The following is a 13031-nucleotide window of genomic DNA, read 5'->3' as shown; positions in this document are numbered from 1 at the left end:
TGTCTAAAGCATATAATATGGCAGCGAATCAAGTCTCTCTGATATGAGACTCTAGATTCTAGAACGAAGATCATCGGTCTTATTCTTGAGTGACTGGACATGTGGTTTTATTCATCCCACATAGCAATACAAACTACCCATTGTGAAGTCTGACTGCTGGACAGATAAACACACGCACGCACACACACATACACACGCACGCACGCACGCACACGCGCACGCACACACACGCACACACACACACGCACGCACGCACGCACACACACGCACGCACGCACGCACACACGCACACACGCGCACACACGCACACGCACGCACGCACGCACACACACACGCACACACGCGCATGCACACACACACGCACACGCACACACACACACGCACGCACACACACACACACACACACGCGCACACACGCACACACGCACACACGCGCATGCACACACACACAGGCTACTGGACAAGCCAACGAATGTCTGCCAATGTGATATAACTCATAACGATGAGTAATTTAGGAGACTTGTCAGTTTCTTAGGACATACCTCACACAACTACAAACAGTGGAGGACAGGATGTAAGATAGTTCCCCAAGTAAGAAGGGAAAACTCTCGATAGATTGAATTCAGACTTGACAATGCCAATCTGTTGAAGTTTAAACGTATCACTACATATTCTAGTGTACCTTTCCAAACACACTGCTATGGCACAGCTATACTCACAGGGTTTTCAGTCAAATGAAACCAACCGATCAAAGCTACTGGTTGAACAAAAGTTTAAATCCAGGTCCTTTAGTTATCTGTTTCGGTGATATTAATGTAGACAGTGGAGGTACCAGACATTTTAGTTATCTACCTACTGTAGACAGTGGAGGCACCAGACATTTCAGTTATCTACCTACTGTAGACAGTGGAGGGACCAGACATTTCAGTTATCTACCTACTGTAGACAGTGGAGGTACCAGACATTTCAGTTATCTACCTACTGTAGACAGTGGAGGTACCAGACATTTCAGTTATCTACCTACTGTAGACAGTGGAGGGACCAGACATTTCAGTTATCTACCTACTGTAGACAGTGGAGGTACCAGACATTTCAGTTATCTACCTACTGTAGACAGTGGAGGCACCAGACATTTCAGTTATCTACCTACTGTAGACAGTGGAGGCACCAGACATTTCAGTTATCTACCTACTGTAGACAGTGGAGGTACCAGACATTTCAGTTATCTACCTACGGTAGACAGTGGAGGCACCAGACATTTCAGTTATCTACCTACTGTAGACAGTGGAGGGACCAGACATTTCAGTTATCTACCTACGGTAGACAGTGGAGGCACCAGACATTTCAGTTATCTACCTACTGTAGACAGTGGAGGGACCAGACATTTCAGTTATCTACCTACTGTAGACAGTGGAGGTACCAGACATTTCAGTTATCTACCTACTGTAGACAGTGGAGGTACCAGACATTTCAGTTATCTACCTACTGTAGACAGTGGAGGCACCAGACATTTCAGTTATCTACCTACTGTAGACAGTGGAGGCACCAGACATTTCAGTTATCTACCTACTGTAGACAGTGGAGGTACCAACCATTTCAGTTATCTACCTACTGTAGACAGTGGAGGTACCAGACATTTCAGTTATCTACCTACTGTAGACAGTGGAGGGACCAGACATTTCAGTTATCTACCTACTGTAGACAGTGGAGGCACCAGACATTTCAGTTATCTACCTACTGTAGACAGTGGAGGTACCAGACATTTCAGTTATCTACCTACTGTAGACAGTGGAGGCACCAGACATTTCAGTTATCTACCTACTGTAGACAGTGGAGGCACCAGACATTTCAGTTATCTACCTACTGTAGACAGTGGAGGCACCAGACATTTTTCACTGAGGTGTCTAAGGGGTAGCTTGGTCGTTGCATGGGGTGCATATAATATATAGTGGGGGGGGGGCTATTGTAAAGAGCGCTTCAGCAGCATCATGTAGGAGAAGTATACAGAGGACTGGAAACTCCAGTAGAGTGGTTATCATCATGAGACTGTCAGACAGGCATGGTATATATCCACGCCCGGGATCTGTCCTGCTCGACAGAGCGTTACACACGCACACACATCCACGGAAAAAGTCCCCAATGAGGCGATGCCAATGTGTGTTTGTGACGCCGAGGTTGTAGAAATATAATTATATAATTGTTCTCAGATCTTTGAGGCTGTTAATTATTCTATGTTTGTGTGTGAATACGGTCGTTTTCAGGCAGGTCGAATGGAAACTGTCACCAATCTATAAAAAAACAAACACAATCTCTCTCTCTCTCTTCTCCGTCCTCTTCTCTTTTTCCCCCACACTCTCTATTTGTTCTCCTTCGTTCTCTGTGATTAGTCAGTTGTGTGTCATAGACCTTTAGGCCAGATAAAGTGTCACATAGAAATGTGAGTTATAGATCTGTTATTCTCATTGAAAACAAGGCTAAGAAACGGTAGAACTGTTCTATGTGCTCTAATTCTATGCGTCCTGTTTAAGTTTAGTTTTTGCCTCTTTTACTTTCAGTTTTGTACACCAGCTTCAAACAAGTGAAAATATAAAAAACAGTGGTTTAGATGGTACAAGGACTCTCTACACTATACTTGCTTGTTATGTCATAAAAAAAATTGAATTTAGGAGAACCAAAAGGAATTTAGCAACCAAGAAATGTCGGAGCGATTTCTGCATTTCTTTAAATTAAATAATTCTACTGAATTTCTGTGTCTAGTAGGTACAGTATAAGTTACTGAAAGAAAGACAGAGAGAAACAGTATCTTATTGGTGTAAATGTTAGACTAGATAGGTTTCCCTCCCACTCTCAATGCTGTACAGTCAATCTCAGACCGTGTCCTTTCTGTCGACTATATTTCTACCTCCTAAAGGAGGGTATAAGTTAATTATTAAATCATCACCACTGCTGAAAGACAGACAGAGATAAAGAGTAACTTCTTAAAGTAGATTAGACTCAAAAGTATTCCTGAACTCAATCCCAGATGGTATCTACTATGTCTAAGGGAGGTACCTATTAAATGTTGCTGAAAGAGAGAAACAGTAACTTCTTATAGTAGATTTTAGACTAGATCTCACTCTCAATGCTGTACATTCTCAGACCGTGTCCATTCTGTCTACTATATTTCTACCTCCTAAAGGAGACTGTCATTGTAAATAATAATTTGTTCTTAACTGACTTGTCTTGTTAAATAAAGGTATAAATAAAAATAAAGGAAGGGTATAAATGAATGATTAAATAATTGGTCCTGCCGAAAGAGAGACACAGTAACCTCATAAAGTAGATTAGATCTAGATCAGATTCCCTGTCCGTGCCTTAAACACAGATATGTGTATCACTCAGACACTTCCTCTATTTCCAGCTGTCTTTTAAAGCTGAGATCCACGATAGGCGCCACTGGACGCCCCAGGCGCATTTGATGTTGTTTTCGTTTGATTGACATGAGTATGCAGGTTCGGGGAGAAGAAGAAAAAGAAATCATACTCTGCCGTTCTATTGAAGTAACGTTGTTGTTGTCGTATCGCAAACGGACGTGGCCGTTTCACCGCTAATTCCAGCTTTAAAAGTACTCATTAATTATAGCGCCTGCTTATAGAACGGGGGTTGGGGGTAAGTCACTTTAACTAGGCTACGGGCTCTATTCAATCCGTACGCGGAAGTTCAGCTTTACAGCGTGATTTAAATTTAAAGGCAATGTTCACGCTTTAGTGGAGACTGCGTTCACGGTGAACGCTGCTGCGTATGGCGTCTCAATCTGAAATGAGCTTTACATTTCTATTGTTGATACAGTAACGCTTCAGTTTAGCAGAGCCATAATACTAGATAGGGTTCTGTGTCTGTATAGCCCTCAGACCACGTCCGTTCTATCTATCATATTTCTATATCTGTCTCTTAAAGGAGGTATAAGTTACTTATTAATTATAAACCCTGGTGAAAGAACAGGGGAAATAGTAACTTCTTAGAGTAGATTATAGTAAGATACGTTTCCCTTTTCATGCCATACAGAGGTAAAACTGGTCCAAACCTGCACCACACACACACACACACACACACACACACACACACACACACACACACACACACACACACACACACACACACACACACACACACACACACACACACACACACATATTATAGTATTGTATTTCCAGCAACAGCTAAACTCCCAGAGAAGGACTAATACTCCTTCATGTGCATACTTGTCTTTCCCTCTCCCTGTCCCCTCCTTCTTCACTCACTTTTCCAGTTAGTAACTGGGGCATGGATTCACTAAAAAACTATTTTGACGAGAAGAAGCTTCATAAAAAGAAAAATCACATAAAAGTTCTTCAGAAAATTCTGAGGTGCATGCAAAGGGCACATTTAGAAAACGTCTTATAAGAATGTTCATTAAATCCAGACTCCGTAATCTCTTTCTGAGATCAGCGACCATATTCACAAAGCGTCTCAGACGAGGAGTGTTGCTGATCCAGGATCAGTTTAGGATTTAAGATCATAATGAATAACATAACATCCTACTTTGTCTTGCTTTGGTTATTGGCCCAGAAGGCTTCTGCACAGAATCATCTTAAGAGTCGGGACCTTTGTTTCTCTGTTTTTTCTCTGCGGGGCTCTGTGTGTTTTACAAGGGCCTCTGTAGGAAGGGTGAAAGGTTGAAGCCGTAGTCTGTTTGTTGTTGTTTGTGCAGCTGGGGGTGTTACTCTTATGGTTGTTATCAAATCTCTTAACTTTGACCTTCATCACATTTAGAACACAGCTTTTTGCTCTCAGTGCTATAAAACCAAAACTGCAGTGTGAAAGCAAATGCCTTTCCTCATTGTAAGACATAAAATTAGACATACACTATAACAAGTATCACCTGACGGGCAACTTGAGACGTCAGAAATGTTAACTATGTCTTAGGTCAGTGTCGCTCTCAATGGTTCCATGGTTCGTTTACCGGGGGAAGTATTTTGGTGGCGCGAGACTGAGAGGCTCTGTCATGACCTCGAAGATGATTGCTTCCAGGTGGGCAAATTCCAGGAAACTCCCCACAGAACACACACTGAGTACACTACACTACACCACACCACACTACACACTGAGTACACTATACCACACTACACACTGAGTACACTACACCACACTACACACTGAGTACACTACACCACACTACACACGGATTACACTACACTACACTACACTACACTACACACTGAGTACACTACACCACACTACACACTGAGTACACTACACCACACTACACACTGAGTACACTACACCACACTACACACTGAGTACACTACACTACACACTGAGTACACTACACCACACTACACTACACACTGAGTACACTACACTACACTACACACTGAGTACACTACACCACACTACACACTGAGTACACTTCACCATACTACACACTGAGTACACTACACCACACTACACACTGAGTACACTACACTACACTACACACTGAGTACACTACACCACACTGCACACGGATTACACCACACTACACTACACACTGAGTACACTACACCACACTACACACTGAGTACACTATACCACACTATACACTGAGTACACTACACCACACTACACTACACACTGAGTACACTACACCACACTACACTGAGTACACTACACCATACTACACACTGAGTACACTACACCACACTACACACTGAGTACACTACACCACACTACACACTGAGTACACTACACCACACTACACACTGAGTACACTATACCACACTACACACCGAGTACACTACACAAACGGAGTACACAAAACTAAACTACACACACTGCGTACACTACACCACACTACACACACACTGAACACACACTGACTATACTACACTACACACTGAGTACACTACACACACACTGAGTACACTACACACGGAGTACACTTCACACACACTGAGTACACTACACTACACACTGAGTACACTACACACTGATTACACCACACTACACACTGAGTACACTACACCACACCACACTACACACTGAGTACACTACACCACACTACACACTGAGTACACTACACTACACTACACACTGATTACACGACACCACACTACACTGCACACGGAGTACACCACACTACACACTGAGTGCACTACACTACACTACACTACACACCAAGTACACTACACCACACTATACTACACTACACTACACACTGAGTGCACTAAACCACATTACACACTGAGGACACCACACCACACTACACACTGAGTACACTACACTACACTACACACTGAGTACTCTACACCCCGCAACAATACACTACACACTGAGTACACCACACTACACACCGAGTACACTACACTACACACCGAGTACACTACACCACATTACACTACACACTGAGTACACTACACTACACTACACACTGAGTACACTACACACTGAATACACTACACTACATACTGAATACACTACACTACACACCGAGTGCACTACACCACATTACACTACACTACACACTGAGTACACTACACTACACTACACACTGAGTACACTACACTACACACTGAGTACACTACACTACACACTGAGTACACTACACTACACTACACACTGAGTACACTACACTACACACTGAGTACACTACACTACACTACACACTGAGTACACGACACACAGTACACTACACTACACATAGTACACTACACACACACTGAGTACACCACACTACACTACAATACACACCGAGTACACCACACTACACTACACTACACTACACTGCACACACTGAGTACGCTACACACACATACACTAAGTACACTACACACATACACTGAGTACACTACACAGACACACACTGAATACACAACACACACACATAGTACACTACACACACTGAGTAGACTACACACACACTGAGTACACTACACTACACACACACACACACACACACACACACACACACACACACACACACACACACACACACACACACACACACACACACTACTCTGCTGCATGCTGTGGTGAGTCTGAAACCCTCTGCTGCATGCTGTAGTGAGTCTGTAACCCTCTGCTGCATGCTGTAGTGAGTCTGTAACCCTCTGCTGCATGCTGTAGTGAGTCTGTAACCCTCTGCTGCATGCTGTAGTGAGTCTGAAACCCTCTGCTGCATGCTGTAGTGAGTCTGAAACCCTCTGCTGCATGCTGTAGTGAGTCTGAAACCCTCTGCTGAATGCTGTAGTGAGTCTGAAACCCTCTGCTGCATGCTGTAGTGAGTCTGAAACCCTCTGCTGCATGCTGTAGTGAGTCTGTAACCCTCTGCTGAATGCTGTAGTGAGTCTGTAACCCTCTGCTGAATGCTGTAGTGAGTCTGAAACCCTCTGCTGCATGCTGTAGTGAGTCTGTAACCCTCTGCTGCATGCTGTGGTGAGTCTGAAACCCATTATTTTCTCCATTGAAGCCATGTGCTGGCAATGTTCTGCTCGGAGGAGCAGTGGAACCTGGGGTTGAGGAGGGGAGCCTTGGGGCCTGGCTGGCTTTGCTTTGTTCAGCCAAGCATTCAACCACTCAGTCTCTGTTTCTCTGCTTAGGCTCTCCCTAAGTCATACACATGGGTGGGTGGACGCACATACACACTGAGCTCTTGGGTTGAGCGGCACGTCGGGTCGAGCTGCACGTTGGGTTGAGCAGCACGTTGGGTCGGGCAGCACGTTGGGTTGAGCAGCACGTTGGGTCGAGAAGCACGTTGGGTCGAGCAGCACGTTGGGTCGAGAATCACGTTGGGTCGAGCAGCACGTCGGGTCGAGCAGCTGGCTCAGGGTATGGTGGAGGTTCGGAAGCAAAACACTGCCAAGAAACAGACCATCGATACGACTCAGCAAGGGGGTGGGGCAGACTAGCATGAGGAAGAACAGAATGAGGGAGAGAGAGAGAGAGCGAGAGCGGTATAGAGACGTGGAGGTAGAGGTAGAGAGAGAGAAAGGTAGAGGTAGAGAGAGAGAAAGGAAGAGGTAGAGAGAGAGAGAGAGGTAGAGAGAGTTAGAGGTAGAGGCAGAGAGAGCAGTAGAGGTAGAGAGGTAGAGGTAGAGAGACAGGGGTAGAGGTAGAGACAGAGGTAAAGACAGAGGTGGAGAGAGAGAGCCAGAGAGAGAGAGAGAGAGAGAGAGAGATGGAAAGCAGCAGAACCCAGGTGTTCTGGTTGAAGTGTTCCGTCAAAGGAGTGAGGGATGGGAGAGAGAGATTAAACAGAGATGTGAGCAGGATGGATGGAGTGTGAGTGAGTGAGTGATAAAGTGAGGGAGGGAGAGATTCATTGTGATATGTTATGAGATGACAGCTTAACTTTCTAAGTGTTTTTAACTTGAGGAAATCAAGACTACAGTACATGCCAGAGAAATGGTATCAGGGAGAAACTAAACTAGAGCATGTAACTGATAGTGATGATTATAGTGCTAGTGATGATGATGGTAGTGATGCTAATGGTGATGATGGTAGTGATGATGATGATTATAATGGTAATGATGATGATGGTAGTGATGATGATGATGATGATGATGATAATGGTAGTGATGATGATAATGACAATGGTAGTGATGATGATGATGATGATGATGATGATGATGGTAGTGATGATGATGATGATAATGGTAGTGATGATGATGGTAGTGATGATGATGATGATAATGGTAGTGATGATGATGATGGTAGTGATGATGATGATGGTAGTGATGATGATGATGATAATGGTAGTGATGATGATGATGGTAATGGTAGTGATGATGATGATGGTAGTGATGATGATGATAATGGTAGTGATGATGATGATGGCAGTGATGATGATGATAATGGTAGTGATGATGATGATGATGATGGTAGTGATGATGATGATGGTAGTGATGATGATGATGATAATGGTAGTGATGATGATGATGGTAGTGATGATGATGATAGTGATGGTGATAATGGTTGTGAAGATGATGATGATGATGATGATGGTGGTAGTGATGATGATGATGATGATGATGATGATGGTAGTGATGATGATGATGGCAGTGATGATGATGATAATGGTAGTGATGATGATGATGATGATGATGGTAGTGATGATGATGATGGTAGTGATGATGATGGTGATGGTAGTGATGATGATGGTGATGGTAGTGATGATGATAATGGTTGTGATGATGATGATGATGATGATAATGGTAGTGATGATGATGATGGTAGTGATGATGATGATAGTGATGGTGATAATGGTTGTGATGATGATGGTAGTGATGATGATGATAATGGTAGTGATGATGATGATGATGGTAGTAATGATGCTAATGATGGTAGTAATGATGATGATGCTGGTAGTAATGATGATGATGATGGTAGTGATGATGTCAAATCAAATCAAATCAAATTTTATTTGTCACATACACATGGTTAGCAGATGTTAATGCGAGCGTAGCGAAATGCTTGTGCTTCTAGTTCCGACAATGCAGTAATAACCAACAAGTAATCTAACTAACAATTCCTAAACTACTGTCTTATACACAGTGTAAGGGGATAAAGAATATGTACAAAAGGATATATGAATGAGTGATGGTACAGAGCAGCATAGGCAAGATACAGTAGATGGTATCGAGTACAGTATATACATATGAGATGAGTATGTAAACAAAGTGGCATAGTTAAAGTGACTAGTGATACATGTATTACATAAGGATGCAGTCGATGATATAGAGTACAGTATATACGTATGCATATGAGATGAATAATGTAGGGTAAGTAACATTATATAAGGTAGCATTGTTTAAAGTGGCTAGTGATATATTTACATCATTTCCCATCAATTCCCATTATTAAAGTGGCTGGAGTTGAATCAGTGTCAGTGTGTTGGCAGCAGCCACTCAATGTTAGTGGTGGCTGTTTACCAGTCTGATGGCCTTGAGATAGAAGCTGTTTTTCAGTCTCTCGGTCCCAGCTTTGATGCACCTGTACTGACCTCGCCTTCTGGATGATAGCGGGGTGAACAGGCAGTGGCTCGGGTGGTTGATGTCCTTGATGATCTTTATGGCCTTCCTGTAACATCGGGTGGTGTAGGTGTCCTGGAGGGCAGGTAGTTTGACCCCGGTGATGCGTTGTGCAGACCTCACTACCCTCTGGAGAGCCTTACGGTTGAGGGCGGAGCAGTTGCCGTACCAGGCGGTGATACAGCCCGCCAGGATGCTCTCGATTGTGCATCTGTAGAAGTTTGTGAGTGCTTTTGGTGACAAGCCGAATTTCTTCAGCCTCCTGAGGTTGAAGAGGCGCTGCTGCGCCTTCTTCACGATGCTGTCTGTGTGAGTGGACCAATTCAGTTTGTCTGTGATGTGTATGCCGAGGAACTTAAAACTTGCTACCCTCTCCACTACTGTTCCATCGATGTGGATAGGGGGGTGTTCCCTCTGCTGTTTCCTGAAGTCCACAATCATCTCTTTAGTTTTGTTGACGTTGAGTGTGAGGTTATTTTCCTGACACCACACTCCGAGGGCCCTCACCTCCTCCCTGTAGGCCGTCTCGTTGTTGTTGGTAATCAAGCCTACCACTGTTGTGTCGTCAGCAAACTTGATGATTGAGTTGGAGGCGTGCGTGGCCACGCAGTCGTGGGTGAACAGGGAGTACAGGAGAGGGCTCAGAACGCACCCTTGTGGGGCCCTAGTGTTGAGGATCAGCGGGGAGGAGATGATGTTGCCTACCCTCAACACCTGGGGGCGGCCCGTCAGGAAGTCCAGTACCCAGTTGCACAGGGCGGGGTCGAGACCCAGGGTCTCGAGCTTGATGACGAGCTTGGAGGGTACTATGGTGTTGAATGCCGAGCTGTAGTCGATGAACAGCATTCTCACATAGGTATTCCTCTTGTCCAGATGGGTTAGGGCAGTGTGCAGTGTGGTTGAGATTGCATCGTCTGTGGACCTATTTGGGCGGTAAGCAAATTGGAGTGGGTCTAGGGTGTCAGGTAGGGTGGAGGTGATATGGTCCTTGACTAGTCTCTCAAAGCACTTCATGATGACGGAAGTGAGTGCTACGGGGCGGTAGTCGTCGGTAGTCGTCGTTTAGCTCAGTTACCTTAGCTTTCTTGGGAACAGGAACAGTGATGATGCTGGTAGTAATGATGATGATGATGGTAGTGATGATGATGCTGGTAGTAATGATGATGATGATGAGAGTAGTGATGATGATGATGGTAGTGATGATGATGATGATGATGTTAGTGATCATGATGATGATGATGATGGTAGTGATGATGATAATGGTTGTGATGATGATGGTAGTTAGGATGATGCTGGTAGTAATGATGATGATGATGGTAGTGATGATGATGATGGTAGTGATGATGATGATGTTAGTGATCATGATGATGATGATGATGGTAGTGATGATGATGATAATAGTTGTGATGATGATGCTGATAATGGTTGTGATGGTGATGATAATGGTAGTGATGATAATGGTAGTGATGATGATGATGGTAGTGATGATGATGATGGTAGTGATGATGATGATAATAGTTGTGATGATGATGCTGATAATGGTTGTGATGGTGATGATAATGGTAGTGATGATAATGGTAGTGATGATGATGATGGTAGTGATGATGATGATGATGATGGTAGTGATGATGATGATGGTAGTGATGATGATAATGGCTGTGATGATGATGATGATGTTAGTGATCATGATGATGATGATGATGGTAGTGATGATGATAACGGTTGTGATGATGATGGTAGTTAGGATGATGCTGGTAGTAATGATGATGATGATGGTAGTGATGATGATGCTGGTAGTAATGATGATGATGATGAGAGTAGTGATGATGATGATGGTAGTGATGATGATGATGATGATGGTAGTGATGATGATAACGGTTGTGATGATGATGGTAGTTAGGATGATGCTGGTAGTAATGATGATGATGATGGTAGTGATGATGATGCTGGTAGTAATGATGATGATGATGAGAGTAGTGATGATGATGATGGTAGTGATGATGATGATGATGATGTTAGTGATCATGATGATGATGATGATGGTAGTGATGATGATAATGGTTGTGATGATGATGGTAGTTAGGATGATGCTGGTAGTAATGATGATGATGATGGTAGTGATGATGATGATGGTAGTGATGATGATGATGTTAGTGATCATGATGATGATGATGATGGTAGTGATGATGATGATAATAGTTGTGATGATGATGATAATGGTTGTGATGGTGATGATGATGATAATGGTAGTGATGATGATGATGGTAGTGATGATGATGATGATGGTAGTGATGATGATAATGGCTGTGATGATGATGATGGTAGTGATGATGATAATGGCTGTGATGATGATGATGGTAGTGATGATGATAATGGCTGTGATGATGATGATGATGATGATGATGATGATGATGATGATGATGATGATGATGATGGTGGTAGTGATGATGATAATGGTAGTGATGATGATAATGGCTGTGATGATGATAATGGCTGTGATGATGATGGTAGTGATGATGATGATAATGGTAGTGATGATAATGGTAGTGATGATAATGGTTGTGATGATGTTGGTAGTAATGATGATGATGATGAGGGTAGAGAGAGAGAGAGAGCCAGAGAGAGAGAGAGGGAGAGAGAGGGAAAGAGAGAGATGGAAAGCAGCAGAACCCAGGTGTTCTGGTTGAAGTGTTCCTTCAAAGGAGTGAGGGATGGGAGAGAGAGATTAAACAGAGATGTGAGCAGGATGGATGGAGTGTGAGTGAGTGAGTGAGTGATAAAGTGAGGGAGGGAGAGATTCATTGTGATATGTTATGAGATGACAGCTTAACTTTCTAAGTGTTTTTAACTTGAGGAAATCAAGACTACAGTACATGCCAGAGAAATGGTATCAGGGAGAAACTAAACTAGAGCATGTAACTGATAGTGATGATTATAGTGCTAGTGATGCTAATGGTGATGATGGTAGTGATGATGATGATGATTATAATGGTAGTAATGATGATG

General features: G+C 43.4%; 1 protein-coding gene and 2 pseudogenes across 1 annotated transcript in view; 1 reads left to right on the top strand and 2 right to left on the bottom strand.

Annotated features, from left to right (window-relative positions):
• The window catches only part of LOC135510295 (tumor necrosis factor ligand superfamily member 10-like), a 72391-nt gene that overhangs the window by 41398 nt on the left and 17962 nt on the right, over positions 1-13031 (top strand). The window lies entirely within an intron of this gene.
• Positions 8449-9378, bottom strand: LOC135511208 (uncharacterized protein DDB_G0271670-like; annotated as a pseudogene).
• On the bottom strand, positions 11169-12470 carry LOC135510297 (uncharacterized protein DDB_G0271670-like; annotated as a pseudogene).

This window comes from Oncorhynchus masou, chromosome 23 (genome assembly GCF_036934945.1).
Source record: "Oncorhynchus masou masou isolate Uvic2021 chromosome 23, UVic_Omas_1.1, whole genome shotgun sequence".
NCBI classification, from domain to species: domain Eukaryota; kingdom Metazoa; phylum Chordata; class Actinopteri; order Salmoniformes; family Salmonidae; genus Oncorhynchus; species Oncorhynchus masou.
Note: the sequence above shows the minus strand (reverse complement) of the source record. Positions and strands in the feature narration are given on the sequence as shown.